Here is a 6,547-nt window from a genome sequence, read left to right on the forward strand (position 1 = left end):
TTGCCCCTCCGCGTTCCCCCTTAACCGTGGCAACGCAGCAGCCTTTACCGACCCATGTTGTCCATATTGCGGTCGTCCATCCAAAACAAATGCAAAGATGCCCCGTATCTCATGGGCCCTTTTTTCTGCCAGTATCAAAGTATGCCCCGTATAGCCTGAACAGACTGTTGGGGCAAGCGCTGTTAGCCAGTAGCGCCTAAGAAGGCCGGCACGGCACACGAGGGGTTGGGTGGCCAGCACCACGCCCGGCCACCTTTGTCTCACCAGTGCTGATGCCTATACACCGCACCAGAGTACTCATTTGAGGCTGAGTCTACCTAGGGGGAGGTCCAAAACCGGCTCAAATATTCGTCACTGGCGTTGGCCGTGTGCGGGAATCGAACTCGGGTGGCCGGGTTCGTAGGGCAGTCGTCCATCCAACCCACGCGTAGCTTCTGAGATCTGACCAGATCGGCCCCAATCAGGGTGATTTGATCGCAAGGCCTGGTAATTATTGCTGGGCAGCTAATTAATTCAATTAAGGGAGAGATTGTTCGGCTTAGTGATACTTTCACCCAGCAGTGGATTTATGATCGTGACTACTTATGATGATGATGGCGAATTGTGAGCATGTTGTCAGATGTAAGCCACAGCCGGTCACAGGCGGGGGGCTACGTTGCTTTCTCGATGTTGCCCAGAGCACTGCCCCGTGGTGGGGGGGGGGGGCTGGATTCAAGTCTGGACCTTATCGGCGTAAGGTGGTGCGAGGCACATAGCCTCTCTCCAGAATCATTGGACGTGATTCCGAGAATCCGATGATATGGCAAGGAGCACGGGGAAGAAATAAGGCGAGATGTTCGAGACGTGCCGATACAATTCCAGAAGCAGCCCCTCCGGACCTGTTCTGGATGAAACTAAAGCACTTGGTACGCTCAGCACGTCCGTCCATATCACAGTGTGGCTGTGAAGAGAAAACAATATCTAAAAGACGACATTTGGGGCAATGAACCTTCTTCATAGCACAGAGATATAGAGATGTCAGATATATCTATCATATTTCCACTGTATCGCTCTCTCTCTCTCTGGCCTGTATATCTCTTTGCTATGAAGAAGCGCAATCTCCGAAAACGTCGTCTATTATATACAGATTTCCTTTCAAGGCCACAGTAGTTATAGTTTATTATTGTTTGTCAATTGTGTTTATGCACCACACTGCCAACGCAGCCGCAGCAGCAGCAGCATCGCCAAAGTGTTTGTGTAATGAGTAATGACGAGTGGATCATTGTGCAGGTGGTCGTCAAGAAGCGAGGGGAGGTCACACGCTGGGAATGTGACGAGGGGAGGGGCGTCGGGGAGGTTCTAAGAAGGGGCAGAACAAGAAAGTGGAGGTGCCTCTTTGTGTCTGGTTAGGAGGAGAGGCCCTGGGTGGTCAATGGAGACCAACCGTGGATGAATGTTATATAGAGTGTTCCCGACAACCCTTTGCCAATGGACGACTGGGCGAGAGCCTGCCCACGCCGTGTGAGTTGTGAGGTTTGTTTGACTCTAACTCGCTGTGCTTCGTTTGTGTTCAGCTTGTTGCCCTTCCCGCGCACCTCCGCTCGGCACGGTTGGCTACGTACGGTGCGTAAGAAGTTCAACATACAGACATACATACGCCGCGTAGTCAGCGCGGGTTGCTGACGTCGTTGATAAAACGTGGAAGGAAACTCGGCACTGTTATCCACAACGTAGACCCAAAACCTCAACACGACCTCTGTCATGCGCGGTGATCACCCCCCTCCCCCACTTCTCTTCCGAGATCTAGCGAGATGACCGTGCCTGCCATTCCGGATGGTTCGGTGAGCGACGCAACGGCGCAACCAGCACCGAGCGGCTCACGTATCGCGTCGTCACTGATGTTAGTCGTGCGGCTAACCTCTGTTGTCCTTATCACGCACCCGCGATCAGCACGGTTGGCCTACGTACGCCGCGAAAGAAGTTCAACAGACATCCGTACATACGTACTGAGAGCCACCGCTACGAATCGGAGTCGGCGTATATCGCCAATAAGCAGGAACCGGCTTGTTTCGGTGTGGTAATAAAGTGGCGACGGGGAACGCGGTGGCCTAGAACGAGTGATGTGAGCATCACGGCGTGGGGGTTATATTGCTCGGGGTCATTAACTCGACGATGTTTGTGGCTTCCACTTCGGCACCACCAATGTTGGGCAACCGACGTCGCCGATGGCAGTGGGCGTTGCGTTGTTGGCTTGGCTCTGGTGCAAGGAATGAAATGTTCGGGTCTCCCTGCAGCCCTGCCCGCCGAAGGCTCAAACCGCTTGGCTTCCGAGATCCGATGGGATTTGGTTCCTTCGGCGTGCAGTGTTTAGCAGCGCACTTTCTGCTTTTGTTGTTGTTGTTGTCAGAATGACAGGGCTGTTGTGAGCAAGGTCACATTTGATCTCAAATTGTCGTCATATATACTATCCACTCGTCTACTCTGTTTTAATGCGAGCATTCTAATTTACCTACGTAGTCAATTCGTGACCTACGACCCCGTGAACGACGCTGACCGCGCCCGATCTTGTCGGATCTCGAAAGCTAATCCACATCTGAGCCCGATTCGTCCTTGGATGTGTGGCCGCTCGGGCTGAATGCCAGTTGTTTGTTAACACGGTGGCGAGATGTGAACTACCTCCCCTGGAGGTCGTGTGTTCGATCCCGACCCTGACGCCTGCTGTACATTTGGAGTTTGCGGTGTCTCTCGTCCCGTGGTTGCGTGAATTTTTATCCGGGTCCCTCTGGTTTTCACCTCTACATTTAGAAACGTGCGTCTAGCTAGAGTTGTTGACGTAATAATCCACTTCGCTGGGCTATCACTTGTGGAGAGTTCGCTTCTGAAAAAGAACTATATAAGGCATGCGGGCCGCCAGGTGTGGCCAGGAGATAGCGATGTTGATTGTTGCCCCCCTCGTCTGCAGAGTGTGGGTTGTTCTGGAACGGAGCTTTGGGCGGGGGAGCGCAAGAGTGCTTTGCCTTCATATAAATGCATGTATATTGAACTTCTTTTGCGCCGTACGCAGCCAACCGTGTTTTATCGGAGGTGCGGAGGAAGGACGACAAACTACACACAAAAAGCAGTTCTAAAGAAATTACGGATCGATGTAGATTGACAAATGCATCGCTCCAAGTGGCTTCCTAATATCGGACGGAAGAGCGTTCCAGACGGCCGCAGAGAAGCGCGTCTGGAAGCGCGCGATGCGGTGACCACCGCCTTTGTTCGATACCGGTGGTGTGAACAAGCTGCCCCATTTGGGAAAGCGAAGGGGTGGGGGTAGAGGGGAGAGGACTCCCATTCTCTGAATGAACACGAAAGTGTCCGCGAGACGTGGCACGAGGGCTCTCTGCAAGCGGCTGGAGAGCGGCGGGGCAGTGGTTTGCGCGTGCGTTCTCGGCCACGTTAGTTTCCCTTCAACGTATCAAAGTAATTATCTCTCTCTGTCTGTCTCATCGCGAGCGAAAGTGGCATTGCTCACGCACCATAACGCGCGACCACGAGACCGATACGCTCATTGTTACGCGACTGTTGCACTTGACAGCTGTGCCCTCATATTCTTGGTTCTTTCGGTAATGAACTGCCCTCATTCGTGCAGTCATCTCAATCATCGCTGACCGTCGGCAACGCCGCCTGTTCCATGCAATTCAACTGTTGAGCGCAATCCTCATCGGCACCAGCACATCACCGTTGTTTATTTCACGAAGTATTCGGTTGGGGTTCAATTGCCATCACCACCATGCAGCTGGGTTTAAGTCATGCGCATCCATTGTTATATAACGATTTATTATTATTATAGTAACATAAAACTAGACGAAATAAACTATTAACATTTTATTTTACCAGGTAAGGCCCCCTAAGCTTTATAGCTCTTTTTCAGACGCGACCTGGCCACAAACGTTAACTTGATGAGACAGAGGAACGGGTGGATTAGAATACATACCGATTCAAAGTGTAAAGAGAAGTGAGTGGGCTTGGACAGGACGCTTCCCTCGTCAACAATGACGGGCGTTGATCAAATAATAAAAATGGAGCAAGACAGCCAACAAGGAACTGAAGGCGTCTGAGAGGCTCATTCACCGAAGAGATTTGAGCGAATAAATCCGCTCGTGGGCGCAGGTGCTACGTGAATTGTTACATCGCAGGATTGTGAGAGGTGGTAGCGACTTCAGGGGTGGGGGGGGGGGTCTCCATCTGGCAGTGGATTGATCACGGCTGATGAAGGGGTTTTCATACAATGTTCAAGTGTGGACAAGGCGGACTCTAAGACGCACGCGCACGCTCTCAGGTGTCGTCCTGGGTTATTCTTAAGAGCCCCAGGGTTCTTGTGACCCAGATGGATGGAAACGTCGAGACCCATTCCTTCTCGACCGCAGAGGTAAGCGGAGGAACTTAAACGAGGCGTTTGCCAAGTCCCTGTGCACATGTAGCATCTTCCATGGAATTGGTAAACAAACCGCCGAGATGGCTCTTTAAATAAACCCGGCCGGCCCAACGAAGCGTCAAGCCTCTTAATCCAGTTTCAGGCTGTGGAATAACACCCCTCGCCATCCACATAGTCGTCATACGCCGTCGTCGATCCACTGCTGAATAAGGCCTCCTCCCCACGCCGTCGCTTTGATGGTCGGGCCGCTATTCCATTCAACGGCGATCCGCGCGGAGGAGCTGATCTCATTGCTCCGTCTCCGCGTCGGGGCGTCATTTCGGGCTTCTTTTCGTCGCCGTTACTTTCGCTGCTATTCCGTCACCAGGAGTGGCGTAACGAGCGTGGCGGCATGGGGGCGCTTCCACCCGCCCCCCCACCCCCGGTGGCCAAAACTACGAGTTGGGGCCCCCTTGAAAACCACCATCAGATATGTTTTCAATAACAGTGTAAAATAATGATACATATTTCAAACGCGGTTTCAGTGTTCGGGACCGTGAGTATATTGATGTGATTAGGCAAGAGAAGCCGCGATATGTAATAGCCTCTAGGTGCCACCGTACGAGACGAATCAAATATTGGAGCCCCACCTGACCGATTCCCGCACCCAGTGAACGCCACCGGTCACCAGTCTTGTCCACGAGCTATTCCTTCTCCTGGTGTCGTGCTGAAGGCCACTTACCGTCCTTAACAATCAATGTGATGTCTCTAACGTCTGCAAGGTTCCCTGATCTACGTACTCCTCTCGCTGTCTTTCCGTCATTGCAAAAATGAATTATCTACAAATGCACGATCATATACGTGGTCCTTGATGAGCACCATAGGAAAACGGTGTCGTTCCCAACCGAGAGTAGCAGAAGTGTGGGACGTTGTCAACCTATGCATATTGCTGGGCGATGGCGAATGTATGGGACACGTGTCAAGTAACATGGAACAACGGCTGTCAAGCGTGCAAAACAGCATGGCGACGTGAATGTGTTTGGATTTACGCCGAGACACCGAAAGATGAACACGTGGACTAGGCATGAACGAAACTGTTTATTTTAGTAGGTAAGGCCCACTGAGCTGAATATCTTTTTTTCAGAAGCGACTTGGATATGATAGCTCAACGAAGTGGCTTATCACGCGGAAATGTGGAGGGGGGAAATTGGAGGACCCGGATAAAATTCCACGCGACCACGGGGGGGGGGGGGGGAGGGAGAGAACATGCAAACTCCAAATATAAATGCAAACCAGGCGAGAGATTTAACATCTAATATTCCTAGTATTCGAGAAATCCTGTTGACTTCCAAGTGGGCTTGGACAGAGCACGTCATGGCCAGAAAGGACGACGACCGATGGATGGGAGACTCTCATCTGATAGAATGGCTCGGCCATCGAACAAAGACGGCCACTGCATCGCGCGGCGCTTTCAGATGCGCTTCTCTGCGCCCGTCTGGAACGCTCTTCCTTCCGATCTTAGGAAGCCACTGGAGCTATATGCAACTTTTAAATATAGATTGAAAGCTCATTTCTCTTTTAGTTGTGTTTAGTTTGTCCTTCCCTGCATCTCCCATTAGCACGGCTGCTCTGTACTCTGCGAAAGAAGTTCAACACACATACATAGACATCATTAGTCAAAGCTATTATTCAACATAGACAATGCACGTTTACATCAACACCGTCCGTGCGTATGTCCGTCTGCAAAAGAGTCCGCTTCCGCAGATCTCTGCTGCCTCGATGATTCTGCAGATGCATAGCTGACCCCCGACAGCCTCTTGAGAGGTGGGGGGGGGGGGTGTGAGTTTGCATCTGTGGTGTTTGGTTTTGCTGGCACGGGGATGGACTGAGAGATCTGAGCCGGGGCAATGGAGTGCATGCGGAGGGGGGATTGAAGGAGGGGGGTCGGGGGGATAGATTCTGTTTTTGAATTGAATCCCAATTGGTGCTTGTAACCCGAATATAAAATGCTGTTGATGTTTGCTGTTGGAATATATATGTTGTTGTTGTTATGATGTTAAGGTGTTTTCTGAATTTGTTCTAATTCGTTTGAACCTTGAACCTGTTTGCAATTAACGTACGATGTGTCCCGTTATGGTCGTACGTAATTTTGAGTTTTATTTCGTTGCA

The sequence above is a fragment of the Petromyzon marinus genome, chromosome 24, assembly GCF_048934315.1.
Source record: "Petromyzon marinus isolate PM22_M1 ecotype Great Lakes invasive population chromosome 24, UKy_Petmar_22M1.pri1.0, whole genome shotgun sequence".
Taxonomy (NCBI): Eukaryota; Metazoa; Chordata; class Hyperoartia; order Petromyzontiformes; family Petromyzontidae; genus Petromyzon; species Petromyzon marinus.